The following is a 17,612-nucleotide window of genomic DNA, read 5'->3' on the forward strand; positions in this document are numbered from 1 at the left end:
TATGAAGAATCCAGGCACCAGTGTGCTTCATGACTCCTTTAACATCAGATGATTTCTAGGTATCTGATATATTATTGAAAAGCGTGAAGTGGATTTTATTTTCATGAAATACGGAGATAAAAAATTAAATGCTACAAGGAACTCTGGTACTTATACTGATACCAGAAGCAGCCTAGAAGGTAGTCATTAGGGTTAAAGAGAATCAATTTGTTACAGGAAAACTTATTTTAAATGTTTAATGCAGGAGTAATGCCTTCTACTTCAAAATACCTTGCTAAAATTATTTAGAATGCTAGAAAAACAAATCTATGCCTTCAGAAATGTTTAACTAAGATTGAAGGTTGTAAAGAAAACAAAACAGGTAACTTCCCCCCATTATTCCCCTGAGCTGTGTTCCATATCTCTTATGATGATACCGACAGCAAAATACATGAAGGAGGAAAATTCGCTTTGGGTTGTTCGAAAGCAAAGTACAATGACAGCCAAATGCCACTAAAGCCAACAGAGAGATAGGAAGCCAAGTTACTGTGAAGCTTTAAAGGAGATACTGTAAATAATGAGAAGAATAAACTACTGGCTAATTCAAACTCAGAAACAATTCTCTGCTTAATTCATTATGAAACCCAGACACATGTCAAAACTTAAATCAGCTTAACTGTTCTTATTTTCACCTCTTTCTGCCTGTCGATCATTAATATGTCACATCATTGTCTAATTTTGTGTGCTGTACAGCAAATCTAAATGGAGTCTTAATTTCTCTACCTAGTAAAATGAGTACTCGAGAGAAAAAAGGCTGTATTCTGGCTTGATCTCCTTCGGTTGGAATTCACACCAGGAAATGACCTTTCGGAAACAAACACCCTGCACAGATGCCGCACAGCTCTCTAGAGAGCAACAGTAAATCTGAAGTTGATCGTACTGTAACCGGGGAGTGCCTGCACGGAGGAGTATTTGAAACATCTGGGATGCTCACTGCAACCCTCTAAAGTAATGTAAGGCCAAGGAGAGCATGAGGAGAGCCCAGCGTCTTACGTTCAAAGGAGACAGGTCATGTCAGATTAAGTTATCTCAGGATTGAGAAGTCGGTTCTGAGTTGAAAATTGCAGCAAAGTTTGCCTATGGTGAGAAAAGCACTCTCATTGGAGACAAACCACTGGAGGCATGTTCAGAGACAAAGGGGCGCTGTAGACAGTCGGGGTGGAGGGGGAACCAGTGTCGAAAAAGCCAAGGTTGTCTATCCAAACATGGGTATTAGCAGGTGGGGAGGGAGAAGAATTGAAAAGAGAGGACAGTACAGGGGTGCAAGCCAGTCCATAAGGGAGGAAGAGTGAACATTCAATTATCTAAACACAAAAAATGGAGCAAAATTCTGATAATTATCCAAAAATTCACAATCTGTACAGTTCAAACAATTTCTAATTTTGTATAGAAACTTCAAGAAATGTCTTCTTTTGAAATAAATGGAGTAGTGAGTAATAATCAGTACAATACTTAGAACTTTAAAAAAACATGTAATCAAGTTGTATAGACTTGATTCACTTTTAATATTTTAATTGCATAATTTGTTGACTTATGGAAAAACCAAGTACCTAAGACTGTATTCTACCAAAATATCTGAGTCAGGGTCTCAGAGTCTAAATCACAAGTTTAATTAAAATTGGCCTAATATGAGCACTGCCAGATGGATCGAAAAGTGGCTCTGAGATCACATAGGAAAATGACAAAGGGAAACATGTCAAACGGGAAGCGGGCCTGCTGCACGAGCCAGGGCTGGTATTGAGTCTGAGGTTAATTAACACATTCCTTGAATGACAAGAGAAATGTAAGATAACATCAGTAAATAAAATGCCCTTGAGACAAATAAGAGAAATTTTAACCAAGAAACAATCATAGAAAAGTGGAGACTATCCTTTGGAAGTATGCAAATAAGCAATTATAATTTTTATTAGAAAAAATATATATGGTACAGAGTTTTTTTTAATCTATCATTTTATTGAACCAGAATGAAACATATGTTCATTGTGATCCTTGAACTATGGTGAAATCACATTTAGAAATGAATAAAAAGGAGTTTAAATAGAGATTTACTTATGACAGACCATGCAACCAAAAGGTAAATATTATTTGAAAGTCCCTTTCATGGAAGTGATAATAAGGTATTGCTTCACAGTTTCCCAAATGCTTTCACATATATTATCCCTTGAGATCCTCACAACAGCGCTCTGAGACAGGCAAGGTTCTTATCCAGTTTTACAGATAAGAAGCCTGAGGCTCTGACTAGGTACATAAAGTGCCTATGATCACACAGCAAGGACACAGAAGAAATGCCAGCAAACCTCAACTTGCTGACTTCTATTCCAATGAAAGGAAAGGGGTCACATCACTGAAAAAAAAGCTTATGCTGCTACAGTTGTAAGTCTTCCTTCAGTGCTTTATCAGGCACTTCAACCTCTAAATTGGGCAAAATCCAAATAATGATGCAACTTATTAAAAGAGCCAAAATAATTCCAAATAAATTTTTAAAGCACTGCAAATACAAATGCATATATTTTCCACATTTTGCAACCTTCCATAAAAAGTTTAAGAATGTATAGATTTACAAAGGGCATAGAATTTCTGGAAAAGTCCTTGAGTAAGGAGTACTTAAATGCTTTCTTTTAAAGAAGTTCCAACGGTTCCACATTAAAATTTAAATTTTCCTAAATATCTCCCTATCTATGAAAGAAGGCTCTGTTTTTTAAAAAAGGCCTGATTTTTCATTATGCAAGTATAAAAACTCTAAACACAGTGGAGAAGCCAATCTCAACGGTTATAAGGAGTATATTCAATTGTCTTATTCTCCACATCTGGTCCATTAATTATAGTAGAGCAGGTCGCAATATTCTATGGATTGATTCATTATTTTTTCTATACCCTTTGAAAGATTTGCTCTGAGTAAAAATATTTATTAATTAACAGGATATTAGAGGAATAGATCATACTGGTACAGTCAGTTTCCCACAGAATTTTGAACAGTTGCAGCAAGCACTGCCACTCCATGTGTCAACCTGAAATGATGACAATTACTTGAATATCATGTGGTCATTACATACTGAATATATACCCCCCTTTCATGCCCAAAGAACTTCCACTTTGCTGGAGACAAACCAGAGGAAGGTTGGCCAGGCTGTAAAACAGAACTTGTGGTGGTGGTGGTGGTGGTGGTGGTCGTTCTACTCCCAGAGTATTATTTTCTTACGTCCATCAGTCTTACTGCTCCAATAAAACATGACAAGTTAGGATGAGCTCCAGCAACAGGGCTTGGCTCAGTTTCATCACTGCAAGGTTTTAGGTTACCCCTACCAACCCTCACGAGCCTTTTGGGAATGCACAGCACACAACACTGAAACAAAGGCTGGGTGAGATAGTAACACGCTCTGTGAAGAGAGCTCGAACATGTGAACCAAACAGGAAGTGTGCAGTGAAAGGAAAGACTTAGAACTCTTATGATAAAACTTCATCACATTCATTCAGTCAACAAATACTCACCAAAAACCTTCTTTCTATATAAAGAGCACATTCATAGTAAATGGCACATCCATAGCACAGCCATAATATTAATAATTTTCCATAAAGCAATTTTTCAAAGCAGTTTCATTTAACGTAGTCAATTTTTCCCCTAGTTTAGACAAAATTCAGAAGCAGACATTTGCTTGCACAATTTCAATGAGAAGTACCTTATGTTGACATGGACCTTAGGAAAAAGAATGAAATCACTGTGCTCTATGTTGGAAAGAAATTCTTAAAAAGCAAACATATGGCTGATTTAGATGACTCAGGAATTCACACAACTTAGATTCTATCGACCTACCTACCAAACACCGTGGTAGACATGTTCCTATAGTTTTATTACCAAGGCATATGCACATGCATTTTCATTACATTAATAAGTTACAACACCCCAAGACAAGCTTCCTGACAGAAAAGTGGCACAACATTTGATTACTAATCTACATAGCAGGCAAAGCTTTGGAAACCCTAATAGCTCTAAGCCGAAAACCTCAAGCCCGCTCACTGATAGATGAGGACAGTTGGTATGAGTCTTAACCCAGGAATTACTGTGGCTTTGAAAATATTAGCTATCTCTTGCTCTGAATGGTATTTACTCTACAGTTTCTCTAAAATACAATCAACTTCTTAGAGTACTGCCAACAGCCGGTTACCTTTTGTCTGACTGTAACTAAGAAAACCCAGTTTTAAACAGCACTCAAGCTAATCTACAATGGAGGCAATCTCTCCAGGTTTGAGCAAAGGAGAATTAAAGAGGGAAAACCTAGAAAAGACAGTAATTGGGCCACTGGAGTTTCTTCTCACTAATTATCCCAAAGTGGCCATTAGCTAAGTAACCAAGGAGGAAAGTGTGTCAGACTTCAGCGAAGCTGTGTCTTCAGCATCTTATGGAATGCACCCTAAAGCCACTGTGTAATTAACTGCCAGGAAAATGCTGAGTGAGTAGAATAAAGAAGCTGTAACAAATCAAATATACTGCACAGTTCAACCCCCAATGACAGCAGTTGAACTGCTTAGAACTTCAAAATATTCATCAGCATACATTCCCTTTTCAGGATCTCTAGAAAGTGGTTTTTTGTTTGAGTGAAGAAGCAAAAATACAGACTATAAAAGAAGGCTTAAAATTACAGGAATTCTCAGCAATCTGACTTACTTTATCTAGCCGTCCTTCACAATGTTATAAGAATTTAGCTCTCAGTGATGCTCAAAGCATGGGCCACGAGGAACCTGCAGGGCTTTTCCAAAAATCTAACAGCATTATATACCACTGTGATCAAACACAGAGAAAATGAACATCAACAACCAAAAAGAAACAGACGGGAACTTTAGCCTCTTTTTTTACTGTCTGAGAACAACATGAAGAAACACCACTAATTTTTAAGCCCCTTCCTGAAAACATTACATTAAACAGCAAATCAACAGCCTAAGTTTAAAAAAATAAACACACACCTAGACAGGGTCTGCTGGCATTCTGGTAAAACTAGAACACTCAATCCCTCGATCATGAGCAAATTAGCCATGACAAAAGAAACCGTTTATTCCACTTTAAATAAGATCTGACTCATATTCTAAGACTGTACAGCTTCTCTTTGTTTCACTTTTCCCAAGTATTATAAATAACCAGATAGCTGAGAATGCTATTTTCCCAGCAGCAGTTCTAAAACGAGACTGAGACTCAGGGCATTGTCAAGAAAAGGAGCTGCTGCACATGATTCTAAGTAAAAGGAAAATGGCCCAAAATCCATATTATATGACATTAATTTATAAATTTATCAGAAGTTGAGCAACCGAGTTACCAATCTTATGAAAGGCTGATTTATAATATTTCAGATTAGGCTAGCTTGATTCTGAAAAGTTACATCTTTGATTCCTTGGCAGCTGCTACTAGTGTTGGTACAGCCCTTGTCATCACCCCAGACGACTGCCGATTGACAGGACTAATAGGTTTCGTTTTAATTATATAAGAACACAGATAGATGAAAACTTTTGGCTGGATGACTAACTGTTCATCTTGAGTAATAAACATGCTTACTTCTCTCCCTCTATATTAAAAATCTATTTTAATTCACTATTAACTAATAACTAAGGTTGCAGTAAAAAAAGAAAAGCATGAGAAAATATAGAATTTCATGTGTAACGCTGAGTAAATAGTTTTACTTTTCTAAATTTCATATCAATTAGAAATTTAAATACAATACAAACACCAGGTGCAAGTTAAGTATTTTCCTGGTAGTTTGTCTTCCCTGAAGCTGCAGTGATTCTCAAAATCACGCTTAACAGAGAGAGCACACGCCTCAGCTCTTTGACCTTCTGGATATATTTTTCTCCCCGACCAGGTGAAAAAAAACAACAACAACAACTCTAATCTTGTTTTATAGTCACAAAACCAATAAACCCAACAATTTAAACACAATTTTAGGAACTTCCGGCCACGATTCCAGTAAACACAGCTCGCCTCCTCACACAATCATGTCAAAATTACAACTAAAGTACAGAACAATAATCACTAAGAAACATCAGAAATCAATCTCAACGGAAGTCCTACAACTACAGAATTAAGGAAGGCTGGTAGGAGGGGTGGAGGCGTGGAGATGCAGAACTGGCTGGTGCCACACCCACATGTGGCAGACAAAAATCGGGAGAAGTATCTCAGGAGCGAAGGGTCTCAGCCCCACACCAGTCCCTCTGGCCCAGGGTTCCAGTGCCAGGAAGGTTGCCATAACTTCTGGCTGTAAAAACCAATGGGGATTGAGGCTGTGGAAGACAGAAACTGCTGGACTCCCTGGCAGTTCCTCTTAAAGGGCCTGCACACAGACTTACTCAGACTCACACCCTCTGAGCTCTGGGGGCAACAGATTGAAAGGCACCAGAGACATATGGGAAGTAACTGAATTGCCCCCAGCATCAGGGTGAGATCTGGGGGGGCAGCTTTGTCTCAGACAGAAGTGCTGGCAGAGGCCACTCTTCCTTTTTTGAGTCTTCCCCTGACACCACAGCAGAAGCAGGTGGTACCAGATCTGAGACAACAGCAACCTGGTAATTCCCTGAGGCCCTACCCCACCCAACTTTCGGACCACCCAAACTGTTTCCAGCACCTTTTCTATACAAATGACCTGTCTTGGCTCATGCTTCAGGTTTTCCTAAATTCTCTCAAACAAGCAGCATCTGGTTTCAGTGAGCCCCATACCTCTCGCTAAGTTGCCCCAGGCCCAGCACTAGCAGCAGCCGGCCTTGGTTCACAGCTCTGTCTGGCCTGGGCACCTCCAAGCCCATCACAAGTAGCAACCATCTGCAGATCGCTTTGTAGCTTATGGTGTGTGACCCCAGAGAGAACACAGGCAGTGGCTGACCTTGGACATGCCAACAGGAATCAAGGCTCAACTATAACAGGAGGGCGTACACAGTCCACACAGTGGGCACACCTCAAGTACCCAGCTTGGGTAATGGAGGAGGCTATGCCACTGGACCCTACCAGACACCTCCTATATTAGGTCACTCTCCCAAGCCTGGGAGACATAGCAGCTCTACCTAATACATAGAAACAAACACAGGAAGGCCACCAAAATAAGGAGACAAAGAAATATGGCCCAAATGAAAGAACAGAACAAAATTCCAGAAAAAGAATTAAATAAAATGGAGACACACAAGCTACTAGATGCAGAGTTCAAAACGTTGGTTATAGGGATGCTCAAGAAACTTAGTGAGAACCTCACCAGCATAAAAAAGATCCAGTCAGAAATGAAGGATGCAGTAATTAAAATAAAGAACAATTTACAGGGAATCAACAGTAGAGTGGATAAAGCTGAGAATTAAATCAGGGATTTGGAACATAACGAAGAAAAAAACAACCAATCAGAACAGCAAGAAGGAAAAAGAATATAAAAAATAAGGATAGTGTAAGGAGTCTCTGGGACAACGTCAAGCATACCAACATTCATGGGGGTGCTGGAAGGAGAACAGAGTGAGCAAGAAACTGGAAACCTATTTGAAAAAATAATGACAGAAAACTTGCCTAACTTGGTGAAGGAAATAGACATACAAGTCCAGGAAGCACAGAGAGTCCCAAACAAAATGAACCCAAAGAGGACCACATCAAGACACACCATAAATGCCAAAGATTAAAGACAAAGAGAGAATCTTAAAAATAGTAAGAGAAAAGCAGTTACCTACAAGGGAGCTCCCATAAGACTGTCAGCTGATTTCTCAAAAGAAACTTTGCAGGCTAGATGGGATTGGCAAGAAATATTCAAAGTGATGAAAACCAAGACCTACAACCAAGATTACTCTATCCAGCAAAGCTATCATTTAGAATCAAAGGACAGATAGAGAGCTTCCCAGACAAGAAAAAGCTAAAGGAGCTCATCACCACCAAACCCATACTATATAAAATGTTAAACACCCTTCTTTAAGAAGACCAAAAATATAAACAATAAAATGGCAATAATACATATCTATCAACTGAATTTTTTAAAAACCCAAAGTAAACAAACAAGCAGAACAGAAACAGAATCACAGACACAGAGAACATTTTAATGACTGCCAGATGGGAAACAGGTTGGGGAAATGGGTGATAAAAGATGAAGGGATTAAGAAATATAAATCAGTAGTTACAGCATAGTCATGAAGATGTAAAGTACAGCACTGGAAATAGGGCAGCCAAAGAAAATACATGCATGACCCATGGACACAGTCAACGATGTGGAAACTGCCTGAGGGAGTGGGGGTGGCTGGGTAGAGGGGGGCAAAGGGGGAAAAATTGGGACAGCTGTAATAGCGTAATTAATAAAATATAATTAAAATAATAATAATAAACACAATTTTACCTAAGAGTGAGTGTATAATGCCACATTGTCTCCAAAAACTATGTATCATATTTATTACTGACCTAATAAAAAGTTCTTTACCATTAAAATGATATAAGTAAAGAGAGATCTTATTCTGTTATATAATTGCAACCTACAAAAACTAGTATTATTATGACCAATAACCAAGTGTTTAGGAAAGAGCCGCATTTCCTGTTTACTTGACAAAGCAATCTATAAAGATACTATATGACCTCTTCCATTTTCGTTCTTTATCAGCTATGACATATCCTCTTCTGTTCCATCCTATATGCACACAGCCAAAAGTATGCTAAGCAGATGCTTTGTCTTTCTAAATTAAACAAATAAAACTTTGACCCTGGAAAACTAATTTGTCTCAATCTAAGATAATTCAAGTAATAGAGTGAGACCCTCAAAAAGCATTGTTGTGATTCCATTTTATCTGGTAATTTACTGAATTTTTTAAGAAATTTTTTTTAAAAAGCTGTATCATATTTCTCTGATGACTAATGAGGTTGGAATGTTTCTTCCATATATTTTAGCAATAATTATTAATTCATGGCTGATTATGTGCTTAAAGAAGAAATGCCATTTACACAAGAACTGGTAAAATTATATAACCATTTATGACATTCATCAAAATGCCAACAGTTGCTACTCCAAATCAAGAAGAGGTATAATGAATAACTAGTCAAGAAAAAAAAAAGAACAAGAAATGTGGTCTCATATAAGCTTTAAACAGATTTGATGGGGTGTTATGGTCATCAGTTGTATATCTCTTGAGAAATTCCAACGATTATTTTTAAGAGAAAAGGAGAGAAGTAAATGAATGTATCTTTGTTAAGTCAGCATAGCACAAAATGTTATACTCAATACAATAGTAGTAATAATGTAATGCTCAAAAATATGAAATGAAGGCTGTTTTCCTCTGGCTTGAATGGCCTCCCAGCTAAAGAGTTTCGATGAGCAGTAAAGATCCCACTTATAAATGGGCAGATGTATGGATGCCTTTCAGGGATTAACGGTCAAAAGCCTATTTTGGAAACACATAACTCACAAACACTTATCCTCACATCTTTTCACTTGTGATTAAAAACCTCATATACTTCTAAATTCTATATGGTCTTCACCTTTTAATATTTAATAACATTACATGAGTTAAATTTTATCCATGCTTCTATAGCAAGCTTAAAAGCATTTTAAACTCAGAGAGAAAGCCCCTTATTTCTTAAACACTAAAAGTCTAATTTTTATTTTAAAATTCAATGATATGTTTCTAAAATGCACTTTAACGTTATTAACAATTTCCGTCAATGGGTAATAAGAATTGTGATTTTATTTCCAATCGTCTACTTCTTCATTCAAAATAGTGAAAGCCTAGCACAGTGTTTTCTAATGAAGAAGCACAGATATTACATACCATGTGTTTGAGATGAAAAAAAAATCCAGATTAATAGTAAAAAATGTAAAACTGCTATAGGTCCCTGACATTCTGAAAGACCTCTGAGTCACCCTAACTCCCCACACTTGTAAAAGATGCTGCAGCATATAGCTTCCCCACAAAACGCACTAAAATATAACTGAAAATTTTAGGAACCCTCTTCAGATCTTCAATGGTTCTATAAATACTGGACTAAAGGAATTTACATGCCATTAAAATAAATCCTGTCATGCAAATAAACTCTAAAGTCTGTTAAAGTTACATCATTACAGGAGCTACGTTAACCTTATCTGTCTGTACAAACCCAGAGCAAGGCTCCCAAGTGCCGATGATGGCCACTATGTAGCACATCGGCTATCATGATAAAGAGGAAGATGGAGAACAGTGGACACTGATAGCAGGGAGAAGTCAGATTACACCAGCAGCAACCCCAAGGTGTATATTTACAAAGGGGTCTAGCCCTGACCAGTGTGGCTCAGTTGGTTGTGCATCATCTCTCAAAGGAAAGATAGCCAGTTCGATTCCCGGTCAGGACACGTGCCTGGATTGCGGGTTCCATCCCCGGTGGGGGCATGTTCAAGAGGCAACCAATCAATGTTTCTCTCCTTCTCTTTTTCCTTCCCTTCTCCACTGAAAATAAATAAATAAAAGGTTTTTTAAAAATAAAGTATAATATGAGGTTGCTAGGTAGCCAGCTATGCTCACTCATTAGCTGAGCAACTCACAGGTGTGACATGGGCTACTGTGTCCTTCATCAAGATCACAAATTTCTACATCATTCTTGGGGATCACTAGAACAATTTAAATCTTGAATGTTACATATGAAATGCCAGGCTCTTGGTATACCTGATCTATGTAAAATTAACCTTATGAAATAACTTGGAAAAACACCTGCACATAAAAAGGTGCAATAAAAGGTTGTCCTTTCACTCATTACTGCATTAAACATTAGGAAACACTATTAAGATGTGGAGAAAAATTTGTTTTCCTGATTATTTATCATTTTTGGTACCATTTTATAAAAAATCAGGGAATACAGGAAATCAAGCTCTTATAATTACTTGTCCACCACACTTTATACTCTCACAATTAACAAATAAGTAAATAAAAAAATGTAATCTACTGTTTCACATCTTCCTGCCTTCGCCTATGGTGATGCCCTGCCTGAAACAAAACCTTCAAGTGTGGGAAACCGTTTCTATTTCTCTCACATTCCTTTCTCAGTGTTCCCATGATTTGTCTACACACTTCCATTAGAATATTTAGGATACTGTATTATAATTGAATATTAATATATGCTTTCCAACTATACCCAGGCAAAAATCATGCCTTTTTACATAGTTTTGAAGTATTATCTCCTTATCTGATAACTTTCTTAAAAATAGTACCAGGTAAAGGCATCTCATACCTAATTTTGTGTTTGTGCCGTAGCTGTTTCCAGTAAAGTTCTTTCTTAGCACTAGACTTTGATATGAGGTCACTTCTCACCTCTGGGCTTCACCACACGAAACTATAACCACATTCAGTCAAACATTCAGAACTTTGCTAATTTCCAGTTAGCCCCAATCCATATGTTCCCCTTTCACAAACCTCCTGGATTAGATCAGTAAGAAATGCCGGCTGGCAGCTGTTGGCCATTCAATTTTGCTACCACTAAAACATGTGAATATTTCATTGTTTAGGCACTGCAAAGACTTTCAGCAAACATTTACTCTAGGTTCTTGGATTAGAAGAACATTTGTGGTAGGCAAAAGGTAAATAATAAACCACAATGCTACTCAACCAGTGACCTAAAAGCCTTTTGACATCTGACTCTATTGCTTACTAAATCACTGTACATATAAACAAAGCTCCAACCCTTTGTTTCTACTACAAACTGTATCTCTAAAACACAGTTCTTCAGTTATTTGGTTTATTTAAAATAAGCTAAAGTAAGGCACAATGGCTTGCAAACTAACATAAGTATCAGAATACGGACTCATCTGTTACTGACTTACTAAATACAGCTGGATATGTCACTTTATGTCAGAACTTTGGTTTCCTCCTATGTAAGCCTATTACACAAATCTCAACTGTAATGGAGCAATATCCATGAAACTTCAGTTCTGTGTGCCAGAAACAAAAACAAACTCAATATACTCAAAGGCACTTGCTGAATGCCTTGTACAGCCAGGCACTGTGCTGGGCACATGGGAGAGGAAGAAGAATAGCAATCACTGCTCTGTAGCGGTTCAAGGTCTAGTGGGAGAAACCAACATAAACAAGCAATAAGCAATTAGCTCACCAAAGACAGGGGTGGAGTCTTACTCATCAGTCCCCTCCCTGGTATGTCAAATAGCTGAGACAGTGTGTAACAAACACATTGAAAGAATAAGCTAACCAATCAATTCATTGATCAATTGATCAAACTGCAATAATTGCTCTAATCGGACCAAAATGGTACACTGAAAGAAGGGATTAATTCCAACTTGGTGGATCTCACAAAGCCTCATGGAGGGCTTGAGTAAGGTCTCGAAGAAGGAGTTCCGTATGGGCAAGTTGAGATGGGATGGGGAATGCCGCAGGAAGAGTGAGGAAAACTTCCTCACGAAAACAACAGAGCCCAACAGTATCCCCTCAGTGTCACTTTCCCCTGGGGTCCATTCACTTTGATAGTGGCTGTCGCCATCTCACTGTCACCAAGAGGAGTGTTGTTTCCCTTATCAAAATTCAATAGGGTTGCCTTGACCAGTGTGGCTCAGCTGGTTGGGCGTCATCCCACAAAGCAGCAGGTCACCAGTTCGATTCCCAGTCAGGGCAAATGCCTGGGTTGCAGGTTCAGTTCCCGGTTGGGGCACATATGAGAGGCAACTGATCAATGTTTCTCTCCCTCTCTTCCTCCCTCCCTTCCCTGCTCTCTAATTAAATAAATAAATATTTAAAAATGTCAAAGGCATTTGGTAAATATTTATTCAATGAATGACCAAATCTAATGGGAGTGGAGAAAACCAACAACAAAACCTTCCTTTGGCTCTCTTCAGTACAGTGATGACATTTTGAAAAATAAAAATAAAAAACAATATGGCAAGGTTAAGAAAACTAAGCAGAAAATACTATGAGATGATTTAATTTAATAAAAAAGTCTCCCTGACTTACACAGTTTCTGAATCTATCTTCATATAGTTAGTTGGAGTTATATGAGGCCATTCAAATTCCTAATATAGCTACATTCTAACCCCAAAAGATCCCTACAACTTCCCAAGTTTCTTCCCAAATGCTGCTTTGGTGCAAAGTGGCTACTTGGTGATGCGCCATGCAAGAGTTAACTGGTATATTTTGACAAGACCTAGAGTGAGCTCCTCCCACTCAATTCCTGTTCTTATCTAAGCTATCTGGTAAGACCAGGTCTGAAGAATCAATGGCCCTCCCCCACCTCCCCCTAATCAAGTTCAGAAATAGCCTTTTATCCCAACAGAGGTCCAAAACAATAATAGCACTCCATCAAAAAAAAATTAAATAACTGAACAATTCATACCTTCACTGAAGACAAAGACATTCCACCAGAGTTCACAGTACCTCAGGCAGCACGACATTTAGTTTCTTTTTATACCACCTTAAACTTATCTGCCCTTAAAAAGCCAGGAAGAGAAAATGTTTTCCCAATTGTGAACTTCGTGAAGGGAACTACACCCTCTTAACTAACTTTATATTGTTAAAATTTTAGTCCTTCAATAATAAAGCCTTCATAATATTTTTCAGGAAAAACAGTAGGGAAGTGTTTTAAGCACTGTAAAAAAATTAAATGTGAGAAAAATACTTTGGCACTTGGCAATATTTTCATATCTCTGGGGAAATGCTAAATCCAGGAACCTGAAAATGAATTTCACTATGTCACATTTTAATAACATTTTGTAATTTTTACAAGATAAGTTTCCTTTTTGCCTTTTACTGCTGCTACAAGTATTTTTTGCTCACAGCTCTCTACTGCTGTTGTTGTCTCGTTTTATTTCTTTCTCTTGCCTCTTCTGTTATTTCCTTCTAATTAATTTCAGCCATAGAAAAGAATATTTCCATACTGACTCTGTGTATGAATTCTTATATCTAAAACCAAGACATGTTAAGAAAGCAATTCCCAAAACATATTTTCATATTATTTTTTTAATGGTAATATTTGGGAAATACTTGGTTAAATAAAGGTAAAGAAGTCTCTCTTCCCCTCTCCTCCTTTCTCTTTTAATTCTTGAACTTCTGAGAACCTTCACAATAAGCCAAATAAATCTCCAAAAGAGACAGTGTGTACACTTCCAAATGTATTTTAACCAGAGATGTTTTTTCCTCCTCAGTGACTCTGGTGGATTCGTCGTCGTCGTCGTCGTCGGCATCCGTCCGTCTCGAGAGACGATGGTGTAGCTTCTACTGAAGCTACAGAGCCTGGGCAGGGTGATATGGAGGGTCTGCTGTTGCCCATGCAGCAGACCCCCCCTCTCTTCGCAGCTGAAGGGTCCAAGGGAAAGACGGAGTCAATACAGCTTGGCTTCAGGTGCGCCGCAGGAGTTGCCGGTGTTGACTACAACGTCAAACCGCCTTAGGGACTCCGGCTCCGGATTTTCTGTCGGGGTTTACTCCCTTAGCCTTTCCCCTGAAGAGGTATGCCGCAAGGCAGCGGAGGTTTTTTGGAGTCAGAGTTTTCCTTCTCTGATGTGTAATTAAAAAAGAACTTTAAAAACTTCTAATAAAGAATGCAGCAGTTCTGCAGCCTGTCAGGAACAATCTCCGAGAAGAGTAAAAAATGGAGATCATTTCTACTAAACAGTAATTGTTTTCAAACAACTGTATTTTGTTAGAACTTTATAAATGGCCGAAGGTTCACAGCAATCAAGCAAACAGTGAATTTTTAAAAAGGCCACTGGAAAACGGTAGGAAAGCTCTGGGGTGGATTACACTTTAAGTAAGAACTGATTTCCTAAATTTAAAATAAACCACGAAAAAACTTAATATGGGTAAAATATATTCAAAAGGCCTGTATATTAACATATTTTTAAAGGAGGACACTATGCCACAAGGCAAAAATTAAAAATTAAAAAAGGCTAGAGGTAGCACTTATTTTATTAAGAATCCAACTGTGAAAACTAATCTAACTGGAGGTGATTAGGTAAGACATGCACATTTATCTTCCGAAAGTATTTAAAAGGAAACCAAGCTATGAACAGCAATATGATAAACGAAGAAACAATAAATGAAATTGGAATGGTAATTCCTTTTAAAATTATTTTAAATTATTTACTTCTCAAAGTCACTGTAATAAAAATGGAAGGGTAAGTTGTGAGAAAGTCTATTCAATAGAAATACATGGTGGTGGTTAACCTAGACAGCATCTACACACAGTTCCCTGCTTAGCTCACGTCACCTCCTCCTCCTTTCTCCTGCTTTTCTGCGTTCCCATATCACCCTGCATGTGGCACCATTGTTATCATATTGCATTGCAAAAATTTATTTTCTCATCTGACTTCCTGTCTAGACTATAAGCTCCTTGAGAATGTGGATCATATTATATCTAAATCTGCACCCCCAAGGTCTAACACTTTATAAATTATTAGAGTGTGTATAGTCAGGCAATTAGTTGGTTCTCTCAAATTCAGTAATTACTAACTTACTTAGTAAACACTCATAAAGATTACTATCCCAAATTTTTAAATAATCAAGTCACCATTAAGCATTATTCAGTCTTCCTCCTCATTGTGATATAAATAGACATACTAGACCCTCAATAAATATGTATTGAAATAAGTATTCAATCAATTAACCCAAATTTGACTGCAAGTTTAGGCCTTAGTGGAAGGGGTAGGACATTTCACACCAAGGAGCCCATGGGCGCCTTGTGGCCTCTGCACCTCACCAGCTCTATGTGGTCTGCCTACCAGGTGCCGCGTGCAAGCACAGCTTCAGGTCGCTGCTGAGAATTGTTCCTGGCATGACGGGAGACAGACATTTTAGCACTACAGCACCAACCTCAACTCACTGAAGCCAGACGAAATTCCTGTGTAATGTGAAGAAATAGGTGCTAATTGAAAAACAGAATTTTTAAGTCACCCCAGCAGCTCTGAAGACTGAAATCATTTATTTTTGTGGACAATCATAGCCTAACAATGAGTTAACTTTCCATACCTAGCATCTTTGTCACCTATATAAACATATGCCCATCATTTTGTGTGCAATGTTCTTTCCAATTAATTATATTCTGGTGTAAACCCATTCTTCCCCTTCCAATTTTCTGTCTTTACTACATACAAGTTACCTTTCCCAAATGGTATAATTAAATACTTAAAAATAAAAAAAGTAGTCAGAATTCTGTCTTCATAAAAGTGCCCAGAGACAGAGCATTCCTTTTAAGCCAGAGCAATTACCCATCAGCCTTAAGGCCATCTAGATTTTAAAATCTTCAGGGAATAGCATGACAGGAGATTGCTCCAAGTATGAGTTAAAGGCTCTTTTCACCATCCAGACTATGACTTCTTTGGAAATTTATTCTTCTAGTAGAGATGAACTATTCTTTTAAAATTTGCTTAGCATGGACACATAAGTCCTCTTCAACAAGGGCTCTGGAATATCTTTTTTTTTTTTAATGAAGACTGCATTTAACAGAAATTCAAAAAGAAGCTTGAATTAAAGGGGTAATTTCAGATGTAGTGAAAAGCCGTAATGTCCATTCAAAGTAATGAAGGCACACAGCATTAATCTCCTAAAAAGATTCAAATGCTATGAGTACAGCAATTCTATTTCTTAGCAGGAACAAATTAAGATGATTTCCTTTACAGAAATTGCCATAATTACAAGTAATTATCTTGTACTCTCTAAAGTTACCACTATAGCACATTCTGCAAATATCATTCCCTTCAAATACTTTATTTGGAAATACAGGAGAGATGGTTGCTTTGTGGATTGTGCCACAGACCTCAAACTGATGGTTTCACAGTCCTACATAGTACGTGCAGTGAAGAGATGCCATTGTGAAGTTGGAAGCGTTTGGAATTCCAAACTTACGATATTCTTATCATTGGATAACTAGTTCCACCCAAAGGAGCACAAACAAACGAGAATGGCAAACAGTCAAAGACAAACGTGAGTCAGATGCGGACTTACGTATGGAACAATGAAGAGACTTTCTGACAGGCACAGGGCAATCATGAGAAACATGTAAACAGCTGCTCTAGTATTTATAAAAACCCTTGCAGAGCCAAATAAAAGCCTATCATCTGCAACCTACCCAGTTTTTCATTTTCATTTAATAAGAAAGTGTGAGAAAAAGCAGTTCCTCGCCAAGCGTTAGGCGGAGAATAAGCATGAGAAACTCTAATTTCACCATCTTTGGGGCCAATTACCATCTGGATTTCAGCAGGCATTGGAAGTCTATTCTCCAGCCAAATTGGGATTCCTTACCATGTTAAGATTATAAAAACATGCTCAGAGCTCGCTTTTCCCTATATTATTCCCACTGCCTGGAATAGCCTCCCTGTTTCCGTCTGGTAAAAATGAGCCCACCAAGTCTGGCTGAAATGCCACTCCATCATGCAGACTCTTTTGGTCTACTGATTCTCATCCCAAACTCAAAACCCTTCTTCTTCCACCAACTGTGCTGTGACCTCTGCTTTTATTCACTCTCTCTGGTAATACTTAACATATGTCACCTCACATTTCAAGTGTTTGTCAACCTGTCTTATCCTCCTTTCTCAAGGAAATGTACTTTATTCATACTTATACATCCAATAAATAAATGAATAATAATTTAATCATGTTAAAGAAATTTGATTTTTAAAATAATC

Source organism: Furipterus horrens, unplaced genomic scaffold (assembly GCF_987537825.1).
Source record: "Furipterus horrens unplaced genomic scaffold, mFurHor1.1.pri manual_scaffold_11, whole genome shotgun sequence".
NCBI classification, from domain to species: Eukaryota; Metazoa; Chordata; class Mammalia; order Chiroptera; family Furipteridae; genus Furipterus; species Furipterus horrens.